Consider the following 12,540-nt stretch of genomic DNA (forward strand, 5'->3'; position numbering starts at 1 on the left):
TGTTGGCCTCCCAACCTCCCCTCAACAGCTGCCCCTCATCATAGGCCCACTGGAGCCAGGAGCTCCCCCATGCCCTTCCTCCTTCTAGATTGCCATAAGCCATTGGTGGGTCAGTGGGCCCCTTCCCCTCTCTCAGACAGGGCTCGCTACTGCCTGCTGGCCTGAGGCTACTGCATCCTTGCCCCGTCTCATGCCAGGGTAGGTCCAGGCTTGCCCCATCACTGCCCTCAGCATCTCAGTTTGAGGGTGTGGCAATCAAGCCTGCCAGCTGTTGTGCCAGCATTGAGACCTAAAGCTTCCTCAAGTGGCAGTCAATAGTAGCCACACACTCTGGTTCAAGAGCAGCAGTTTAAGAGGCTCCACCAGCCTCTCTCACTGCACCGCAGCATCCCAGGCTAAAGAATGTTAGAGGAGGAGGAGTCCAGGCTCATCACATCTGGTTGCTCCCAGCTCTCCCTCGACCAGTAAATCTGGGACTAGACAATCAGATTATTGTGTCTGATACCAGTTAGGCCATGGATAAAATAAATTTGTTGAGCTAAGTGCCTTTATTACTAACATGCCCTACCTATCCTCTGACATTTCGCAGATAAAAATAAGATCACACGTTGTTGTAAAAATTTTTATGTGTCCCTCTCCCCTTCTTGGTCACTACAGAAAACCAGTTTCTATCCACTGTGCATTGCGTGCCCTATCTCTGCAAAAGCCTATCGTATTTTAAAAGCTGCAACAGAGTGTGCTAGTAAATTGACCACAAAGATTATTCTCACATTCTTGTTTTGCTTAAGAACATGTAATAGAACATTTGATTTCACAATGGACCTGGTTGTACTTTTTGGAGAGCAGCTGCAATTCACACACATTCAACAAGCATTTAGTGTCTGGATAGGTGAGGGAAAGGGTACACTGGCTTTTGGGGTCAATGTATATTGACATGCATTTGCACTTAACTGCATACATCCATTTCCTATAAGATATCCAACTTCTAGACATCCAAGGATCGTGGACTGAAACTCAAAGAACTCTAGTGAATAAGTGCAATTTATCAGTATTTTTTTAAAAATGTTTTGCTCAAAAGCCAAACAGGGATCATAATGACATAATCCAAGCATTTAAAAAGATGAGAAGACAACAGGGAAAACACTAGAACGCAAAGGTTTGGTATTATTATTGTTGTTATTATTATTATTATTAACTTTATTTCTACCCCGCCTTTCTCCCCAGAGGGACTCAAGGAGGCTTACAACAAGGTTAAAACAAATTAAAAACATAATTTAAAAACAGATAAAAGCATATTAACATAAAAAAAGTAGTCAGGTAAAAAGAGCATAGAGCAGCAATTCATAAAAGAATCAGGCCTGTAACCAGGTATTTAAAAGATATTAAAAGATTTTGAAAAGATGTTTTAAAAGGCCGAGAATTCAGAAGGCTCGTCTAAACAGAAGGGTCTTCAGGCCTCACCGAAAAGTCTCAAGAGAGGGAGCCATTCTTAAGTCAAGGGGAAGGGAATTCCATAGCGTTGGTGCCACTACTGAGAAGGCCCTATTTCTTGCTGCCGCCCCACGTACCTCCTTAGGCAGCGGCACTTGTAAAAAGGCCTTCTCTGATGACCTAAGAGGACGAGCTGGATTGTACGAAAGTAGGGATCTCTAAGATACCCTGGCCCAGAGCAGTATAGGGCTTTAAAGGTCAAAACCAGCACTTTGAATTGGGCCTGGAAACGAATGGGCAGCCAATGCAGCTGCCGGAGAAGCGGACTGACAGAGTCAAACTGCCTACCTCCAGTAACTACACGGACTGCTGCATTCTGCACTGGTTGCAGTTTCCGAACCGTCTTAAAGGCAGCCCCACATAGAGCACGTTGGTAGTGCCCTCCTCTGAAATAACTGAATGAACAAATGATGTTGATGCGAGAGAAATTTAGTGTTGTGGCAACCATGATGGAAACAGCCCTCCAAACTCAGTAGTGTTCAAATTCTGAACTTAGAAAACCTGGACTTCCTTGGAGATTCTCAGGTTGTGTTTTCTGAGAAAAATCAACTGGCAGGCAGTTTGCACAAGATGAAGCTGGGACCCACGAAGCCTGGCAAGTCCCACAAACTGGTAATAGGCCAAGGACATAACCTAGAAACTTGGCCATGCTCAGAGTGACCAGATACGATGGGGATTGAGTGCCTATACCTTTAGCCATTGTATAGAAGAGGGAATTTTGGCAGGTGCAGCTCAACATGGAAGGGTTTAAAAAGCCTCACCTGCCCAAATTCTCTCTTTTATAAAATGGTTAAAAGTATAGACACTTTCTTCTCCATTGTATCTGGTCACCCTGATCATGCTTAAGAGTTTTGTGACTGACAAGGGTTTCCTCAGTATAAGGAATCAATGTCCCTTGAGGACAAGAACTTTTAAACCCACAGATTACAGATGAGTAGAGTAGGGATGGGAACTCGAGTCAGGTGACTCAAGTCTGAGTTGCAAAAGAATGTGTTTTTTGCTGACTCATGTACACTTGAGTCACCCATGTCGATGACTTGGGCACTGACTAAAATCTGAGGCCACTGACTCAGAAATGAGTCCCCATGTGTGCAGACTGTCTTGTGTGTCCTTACTTTTTTTGATGCATGAAACACCTTGTGGGGCTATAATTCAGACCTGGAGAGCAGCAGGGAAGGGTTAATGTTTTGCATCAAGCAGGAGGTAGGGGAGGAGGCAGGAGAGGCTCTCTTGTCCATCTCTGAAGGAACCATGATCAATGGATGAAGGATGGATGGTCTTTTTTTTCCTCAGGACAAGTGAGGGCAGAAGGAGGAGCCCAAGGGGTTCTTGTATTAGGATTGGCTGGAGGGGGAGAAAGGAGGCAGGGAAGCCAGGAAGTGGTTCTTCATGGCTCTGGCCAGTTCCTCATGGGTTTGACTGTTGTTACCTGGGAAGAAGAAGCTGCTTCATTGAATGACAGACAATGGGACTACTTCTGAATAGAGCTACAAATGATTGGGTTATACAGGTAATGCCTCATTATCTACTGGCATTCTGTTCCAGATCCCTCAGTGGATTAAAAAAAAATCAGTCAATACCAAATCAGTGGAAAAATAACTTTAAATGCCCAGGTTTCTTGCTTCTCCATTGTCTATACCAGGGGTGCTCACATTTTTTTGGCTCGAGAGCTACTCTGAAACCCAGCAAGGCCCGGAGATCTACCAGAGTTTTTTTACAATGTTCGCGCCATCATAACATATAACATTTATGTGTACAATGTATGTTGGTGTACCTTGCATAACTGCATGAGCCAATATTGCACAACACAACATAATTAACTATAAACATTTTTTGTAATTACTTGAGTTTACTTTGATGACTTGCACTGAAGTGAATCAGCCAAGGATGCATAGCCCGGACAGTAGCTGCTGACAGCCAGCTTCAAGCACACTTCCAAATGTTCATCAGTCATGGTGGAACTGATGAACTTGGACTTAAAGATCTTCATGTAGGAAAAGGCTGACTCACATAAATAAGTGGAGCCCTTCCTGCCTCAGGTGCTCTTATATCCCTGAGGGCCCTATTGCCTTCAAGTGGCTGCAGCTGTACAGCACACTCTGCTGGATGCCCAGGCCTTACCCTTAAAGGGGCCACTGCTGACACCACATCTACCTCCCCACCAGATCTTCCTCGATTCCAATACAAGTGGGGGGGGGGGAAGCAGATCTCTATACAGACCAGTGCAAAAACAAGGGAAAGGTGTGAGGGAGGGAAGATCTCTATATAGGCATCACAGCAAGACCAGTGCAAAACCCCTTGCACACAGAACCAACAGATGGAAGTTGGGGGGGGGGCAGATCTCCATACATACCAGTGCAAAAACAGGGGAAAGGTAAGTCATCCCTAGGAGAGTCAATGGGGCACACTCCCAGGGATGCGTGGACAGGAGAGAAGCCTGCCAGCGGCTCCTCTCCAGGACTACTCACGAGTCAGCCCCCGTAGACTACTCACTCCCAGGGATGCTTCACTCCCAGGGATGCTTGGACGGGAGAGAAGCCTGCGATCAACTCATTTTGCCTGGCAGATCAGGATCGACTTATTGAGCACCCCTGGTCTATACCATGTCTGTATAGCATCTAAACCGATGCCTTCTTGGGCAACAATGCGGGAGCTTTAAAGACCCACTTCTGGGTTCTTGCTATCTTTAACCCCAAGAAGCTTGGAACCAGTGTGGATTAATGGAATGAAGGTAAGAAACTGGATTTTGGTGCTTTGCAGCTAGACAATTTAGGGCATCAGGTCTACTCAGAAGTCCTATTGTGTTCAACCTAACCTCCCAGGAAAGTGAGGTTAGGATTGCAGCCTTATCTACATACCCACAGAACAACAGCGGTAAATTTTGAAGTGCAGGAGCTCGTCATGCCCCACCAAGTCTATGCAACACAGAAGTCAACTTTAAATTCTTTTCATTCAAGTGCTTTCTTCTCCTGCCACTTGTTTCTACTTTGAACTTTATTATACATTAAAAACAATAGTTCATTTCATCCCAAACTCTTGGAGTGTGTTGAAAAAGTTTAAAACATTTAACAGTGGAATCAAAAATTTAAAAAAAGATCCCAGATATATAAAAGGTATATTCGAGTGTAGGGCTATGCATGTTTACTCAGAAATAAGTTCCACTGTGTTCAGTAGGACTTACTCCTAGGTAAATTTACATAGATTATAGCCTTAATATAAAGTGAGCTACATACTGTCTCCCAAGCTGCCTTTGGAAAAGGCAATAGCTTAGGCCAATGTTTCTCAAACTGTGGGTTGCACTGTTACTGCCTCATGCAAATAGATAAAAGGTATAATTTTTAAAATGACAATAAATTAATATTATTTATTTGTTTATTTATTCACTGTATTTTTATCCTGCTTTTCATCCTATATTCAAGGTGACCAAAAAGACCCAAACCCAAACAGAATTCTTAATACAGTAAAAAAACACTGAGAACACATTTGACTATATTAAGGCCTTAGACACTTATTCCTCTCTCGGAGTAAGGCAACGAATGTTCCCTTATCCAGAGGAGACCTCTGGGTCTGCTCCCCTGCAGAACACAGCACACACTCCGGTAGCATGGCAGCATCAGTGGAGTTATAGGATTGGGCCATTAGCTTTGCCAGTTTTTTAAGTGGTCCCTGTTGAGTTACTGGTGATGCTCCTTTCTTCCACTTATGAAGTTTAGTTTGCAAATATACCTGAAATACATGACCCTTAAATTACAGCTTAGCAGCCACCACCAGTCAGGCAGCAAAGCTTGCAGCTGCAAACTGCAGATCTGCCACTTCAACGAGACACTGCTCAGTTTAGACAGGCCACTCATCTCTATTCCCTGGTCTAAAGACCTCAGATCATCGTAACTAGCAAAAACTCTGCTTTATCTGGATTATACCTCAGTTCATCAAGATTATAACTTATTCCAGACATATATTTTATGATTCTGCTTTCTCTATAAGATCTGGGAGAAAGGGCTGGCTTCCTCCACATCTGCCCACTCATCAAATGGCAAATTTAGGCCATCACTGGTGCAATCAACTGATGGTAAATACAGTGCCTGAAAACTGCCTATAGCTGCAATCCTATACACACTTTCCTGGAAGTAAGCCCCATTGAACACAATGAGAATTTCTTCCAAGTAGATATGCAAAGGACTGTACTGTATGTCTCTTTTTCTGTCAGTGCAATAAAAATAAAGTTCCATTTTTTATGTTCCAACATTTTTCTGGCTATTCCTCCCTTCCTTTCCACACAAAGTTCCACTGCCAAACTCAGCTCCACAGCCTCTTTCAGGCTCTTTCTGTTTCCTCAGAATCCAATACATGAAACTAACAAAAACAGAACTCGCAAGTAAAATAACATTTTTTAAAAAAAGATATGCCTTGTCTAATTGTTTCTTGCATGCCCTGAATATAAACAGCATGCTAGTAACATCACCTTGAGTCTTGCTGCTGACTGCTCAACAGACTGTTAAAATATTGGATTATCACTTCTATTGCCAGTAGGGCAATAAGCTTTAAGCAATTCATTACTGCGATGAATCAACCATCAACTAAAGCTTCAATAGTTAATTGGTAGGGCTATCAACAAGCTAAGACTCTGGAGAGTGCTTGTATTTATGCAGATAACACAGATTCACTGGCTTCCTTCTGCCTGTGCCACATTTCATAGAATCATAGAATTGTAGAGTTGGAACTGACTTTAAAGGTCATCTAATCCAGACCCATGTATGTAGCAGGAAATCCTAGAGGATCTCCAGCAGGTGCTTGTAAAGCCTCAGTGAGGGAGAACCCCCCCCCCCCCCGCCCTTGGCAAGCTGTTCTACTGCCGAACCACCCTTACTGTCAGGCATTTTTCCTGATATCCAATCAAAATCTCTTCTCTTGCAGTTTGTACCCGTTGGTTCTAGCTTAACTTTCAGAGGCAGTTGAGAACAAATTAGCCCCTTCCATATGACAGCCCTTCAGGTATTTGAAAAGCCCTATCTTATCCCCTCTCAGCCTTCTCTTCTCCAGGCAGAACGTACCAAGTTCCCTCAACCTTTCTTCATAGGGCTTGTTTTCCAGCCCTCTGATCATCCTTGTCACTCTCCTCTGAAACCTGTTCCAGTTTGGCTGCATCTTTCTTAAAGTGAGATACCCAGAACTGGACACAGTACTCCAGGTGAGGTCTGATCAATGCAGAGTAATGCAGAACTACAACTTCTTGTGACATGGAAGCTATGGTTTTGCTAATGTAGGCTAAAATTGCATTTGCCTTCTTTGCAGCAGCATTACACTGCTGAGTAATGTGCATCTTGTGATCCACTTGATGAAAAATTACACACATTCCTTTTGTTACCTGATAAACCTTTTTTATTTAAGGCATGCAGAGAAACACATATGTTTACATATGCGCATGGTGCTGGGTGCCCACCAGGACAGCATGACCCAGGGTCCAATCCTATCCAATTTTCCAGCTCTGATGCAGCCATGCCAAAGTAGCATGTGCTACATTGTGTGGTCGTGGTGGGAAGTCATGGAAGCAAACACCACACCTTGTTTGTACTGAAACAAAAGCCATTTCCGAGATGCTTCCTAACTGGAGAAAAACTAATTGTTAGCATCACAAAAAAGGATCCCCAACTCTAGCTGTCCTCACTAACTCCATGGCCAAACTCAATCAAGGAGCCACACTAATGATGCAACTGGCTTCCTGGGCTACCTACTGAACTCTCAACCAAGTGCGAGAACAAAAGAGGCACTGATTTAGAACCGGGGCCAAGCCATCAAGGGCCATCTAGTCTCAGATGAAGATTCCCTGATGAGCTCACCCCACAACAGAAATGCTCTAGGACACCATCTCCTCCATACACTTCCTGGAGAAGCAGGAAGATGAGGGAATGGAAAACAGAGGCAGCACTTGCTAATCCTCCAAGCCTGGTTGTTTTCTTTCTCTTGGTTGGAAGAGAGGTCAAGGACCTAGTCCAGCCTGAGGACATGGCTGCTGGTGCTTTCAGCTGCTTGCTTCTCCTTGACCAGGCTGGGCCCTGCAGAGTAGGTGAGCACCCAACTTGGAGATGGCTGCTGCCAGGCCACTTGCTCCCTGTTGGATGGGCATGCGAGTGGTTCAATAGTAGTTGCTGCTCCCATCTCTAGGCCAGTTGTCAGGGCCTAGCACAAGCTACAAGAGAGGAGGAGCCCTGATGGGGCACAATAAGTACTAGGCAAAGATGGTGGACAGGTTTTTTGCCAACTCTGGCCTGCCACCTTAGGCAGCTGTTTCACCCTCCCCCATGAGTGGGCCAACCATGCCCCTGAAAACATCTTGGACACTACCACTGCCAGTGGTATTGAGGGGCCAGGGATCAGCCTAGCCAGGTGGGGCCTCTGATGGATGTGGACCTTTGGTCATTTCCCGATTCCCACACCACACCTGAGTGCTTGAAATATAAGATAAAGTGGCCTCCCCTCCCCCTGATCATCCTCCTGAAGAGCTATAAAGCTGTTTTTGGCATGAAGCATCTAAAGGCTACATTTCTCTGTGTCAAGCTTTTGTTAAAAGCACAAGAGTAGGACCAAGGGAAAAGATAGCAGCCCATCTCAAGGATTCCCTTTAACTTTCCTCCCAAATGCATAGTCCCTTTGAGAGCACCTCTTCCTGTCGAAAGCAAGAATCTTTCTTGGTTTATTTCTTTGGGTTAATCTGATCAGTAAATTCAGTCCTTTTAGAAATCTTTTTTATGGCATACTTTGGCATGTGTAGCTTTAATTTTACTACCCTACATCAAAAAACACTGTGTACAGGTTACATGGCCATAGAGGCACAAACTAAAGTGCTATTAAATAGCACCACAACAGAATCAGGGAATTATTTTTTTTTTAAGAAAGAAAATGTAGTGTGTTTTTTAAAAAAAGCAAATCATGTTCTGGCTGCACATCACTCTCAGGCAAACAGTTTCCTATGGCTGCAGGATTTTCCCTATTTGCTCAAGGGAAAGAATATGAATGGAAATGGAGAAAAAAGGAGGAAATTATCAGAGAGTATCTCTGCCCACAAATTTGCCCAAGCCTAGATTTGGAGGCCCCAGTGGCATTTCCAGGGTGGGTGCCACCCAGGGCAGGTGTCACCCCCATGTCACAGAACGCCTCCCCCATACGCACCAGAAGTAATGCACAGCACCTGGGAGTGGTTTGGTGGTGACACAAAACGATCACTTCATCGTGTGTACCACCAAATTACTTCTGGGATGGCCATTTCTGGCTGTTTGGAGTCTCAGGGTGTCTCCAAATGTGGCATGGGCCTGGCAGGGGCTTAGATGGTGTGCCCTTCACCCCCGCCCCTGGGCACATCACTTGGGGCAGACCACCCCTGCCTCCCTGCTTGCTACACTACTAGGAGGCCCTGTTGTCTCATTCAACACTATCTGAAATTTGAGTATGAGACACAGCCTTCTCCCAGCCCCTCACCCACTGAGACACAGGCTGCTCAGTCTATTTGCATGGCCGAAACCTGGGTTCTAATTCAGAGACACAAAAGGAATAAAAGCTCCTCTAGATAGTGGTTGCTTTTTGGCCTTAATCTAGTCTAGCTCTGGATATTATGGTTCTTCATAGAAGGGATATCTGGTATGTGCATGTTAGCCATGGAAGCAACTGGAATATTTTCTGTCCTCTGACATTTGTGGTTAAACAGCACATCCTTCCTTGAACTTCCCCAAGAGCATCAGCCCACGAAAAAGCAAAAACACAGTTTGACATCTCAGTCAATGGAATCAGAGATGGACAAAACCTTAAGTACAATTTCCAAACATAGGAAAGGGAAAAAGACAAATATATTCATGCCTACACTATGATTTTTGAGGAACCAGAATACTTGTACTATAACAAACAACTTGGCATGTTTCACGTGATCCTAGAATGGGCAAGCAAACAAACAAAAAGATCCCCCTTGAGACTTGAAATATCCAAATTACCAGTTTTGAACTGCCTTGTAATCTTGACAGTTGGGTGAATTCAATTTTAGACTCAACTTCATAAATTACATGCCATACTAAACAATACAGCACAGCCTTAGGATGCATTGGTCTGCATGAATTTTTGGCTAGGGTAAGGTGGGTGGTATAAACTCGAAGGGTGACCATGTTTTTTCTCCTTTGTTTCCTGGCAGGGGTTCAATAACTTTAATGGCTAAGGAGCAAGCAAACATTTAGTAGGAGAAGCTATTTCCTGCATGAAAGCAGAGAAGGGCAACACTTCACTTGCTGAATTTCTACTTGTCACATGCCACTTTTAGAAACACAGGAGCCCTGCCAGAAAATACTGGCAGTCCTAACAAGATGTACCCACTGTCACTTCCGGTTTTGCGTAAGTGGAGCGCAATCGCTGCGCTTTCACTTTTCAAGGCCTGGGGAGCCTGCAGTCCCTCGCGCAGGGCTCCCCGCACCCCAGGAAGGCTGCTGCAGCCCCCTGAGCGACACGATCCTGGAATTGCATCGCTGGCTCCCCCCTGCCCCCGCCAGAACTTACTGCAGTTCAAACTCTCAGGGAGAGTTTGAAAACTGCTGTTTTAACTAAATAAATAAGAGGTGACCTTTATCCTGAGCATGAGCCCACCACATCCGAGGAGTCAAAGTTAATGAAGCAAACTATTTATTCAAAGATGCTTTAAAAAGAAAATTATGTGTTTCTTATACATTTCCTACTTTCAGATACTAATAAAAAGAAACACACCTCCCTTGCCTCCCTGTTAACATCTTCCTTGTCATTCACTTGTGCCATGAGTTACTGATGAATGAAGTGGTTCTTTACAAGTCCTGGATTTTGCAATCATGACTATGATACATACAATATATTTTCTTTTTAACCCATGAAAGAAAAAGATGATTCTTGGAACAAGCATTAGGCAGGAGACTCTGAGCAGGTAGCAACGCATTGTGCTTCTGAGGAACAGCCATCCTTTTGCCTTCTCCTTTCCAACAATATCATAATCCAGTACAGATGTTCCTCATTATTTTCCTCTTGCTCTTCCCAGCTGTTTGGAGCACTTCCTTTTGTCAACAACATTTTCTCAGACATTCATTACCCCTTTGCTTCTCTCTAGTTAATCTGTTCTTCCCTTTCACATTTTTAACTGGATAAAAACAAAAATGGCTGTATGTCTTTCCTCTATAGGGAGAAGATGATACAAGGTTCAGGAGTCTAAAGAAATAAAGGTGTCAAGGTTAAGCATTATTCAAACTAGCAGGATTTGCTGGGAGCCAAAGAGATTGCAGAAAGATTTGGCAGGCCCGAATGACAGATGAAATCTATAGTTACTTGACACAGAAGCAGCTGTGTTGGAAATTATCATCTCAATGTTCAGGTTATATTGAATGAATCCACTGGAAATAATTATCTGAACTCAGGGATTGAGTACAGTGGAGACAGGAGGTCAAAATATAGACAGTGTTAGCAAAGAGTTATTTAGGGCCCAATCCTATCCATCATTCCAGCACTGATGCAGCTACAGTGCAGCCCCAAGGTAAGGAAACAAACATTCCCTTACCTTGTGGAGGTCTCTGTGACTGGCAAACCACTGCTGGATGTAGCCCACGCCCCATTGACACAGCTGCATCAGCACTGGAAAGTTGGAAACTTGCACTGGAAGTCAGCTAAAACAGGTCTTCTGCAAGGGCAGGATGGGGCATACAGTCAGTGGCATTGCTAGGGGGGTGACACCAGATGTCATGCACCAGATGGCATGCATGGCGGGGGGGTGACACCACTACTGGCCAAAATTTTTAAAATTTTGGAATTTTCAAATACCATCATGTTATATACTTCTCAATGTACAATTTCATGCAGAATGCAGTGAAACAAACTGCATTAGCATAGAGATATATCAAAAGTTATAGCCAAAAAACCTACGAGGGTGGGGTGATGGTGCATCACCCTGCCCACTGCCTGGGGTATTGCCCCACCCACTGCATGGGAAGAGGTCCATCATAGGGGAGATGTGCTGGCCTCCCGCACCTGGTGACACAAACCCTAGTGATGCCACTGCATACAGCATTATTGTTTTCCACTTTCTTTTCCAAGTTGCCTCCATGTTAGGTATATTTAGTACTCCAGAAGCACCCCCAACACAGGGAGATGGGGCCAAATGCACAACTTCACATTACACTAAGATAGATAAATTGCTGGATCACGAAACAGTTTGCAGCCTTTAATTTGAACGCTAACCACTTTGGGAAAGACCATTCTCTGAGGTAACTAAAATATGCTCACTTGGAACCAACCTTGTCCCTATATATAACTAAGGTTTCGCTATCTGCCCAAGGAAACCTTTAGCTTAAAAGTGTGAAACTGCATGGTTTGCCTTTACTGGGCGAGCCATCTTCCTGTTCATTTTATTAGCTCTGGGGAAAAATATAGGAACTCCTAGCACCAGAGTGCACAACATTGATTGATTGTACTGGTTTTCCAAGTACCAATTTTTTGTGAGAACCACCCTATCGCACAATATCCACATATCCACATATTGAGAACCACAATATCGCATATGCTTTTAGACTGTTCACTTTATGAGGAGACATGCACAAACCTTCTAAGCTCGATCTCAGCTACCATGGGAGGACAGCTAGACCAAAAAAGATCCAATTTGTTCTTTCCACAGAGGTGGTCGATGTAGTGGGGAGAAAAGCAGTCTTTCTATGGGAGATTGTCAAGAATCGGGCTAACGAACAAAATAATGCTGTAGTCTGTAGGGCAGGAGGTCTGGTTTAGAGGGAAGAGCCTCCTTTTGCCTGAAGATAACATCCGCAGGTTGCCAGTTCGAGGCCACCGGCACCGTGAATGGTGAGACCTTGAAGCAGCTAACAAGCCCAGCCGAGTTATCCCACCTGCTCTTTGGTGTGAGCGAAGCAGCGTCTTGGCTGCCCTCCATGTGAGAGTTGAAGGAGCTGCTTGTCAGCTTGCGTGGGAGGAAACTGGAGGCCAGAATGTGATACCAGATCAGAAAGATTATTCTGAAATGTTGTGGTTTTTGAAAGATAGAACCTTTCT

Source organism: Tiliqua scincoides, chromosome 5 (assembly GCF_035046505.1).
Source record: "Tiliqua scincoides isolate rTilSci1 chromosome 5, rTilSci1.hap2, whole genome shotgun sequence".
In the NCBI taxonomy this organism is placed as follows: domain Eukaryota; kingdom Metazoa; phylum Chordata; class Lepidosauria; order Squamata; family Scincidae; genus Tiliqua; species Tiliqua scincoides.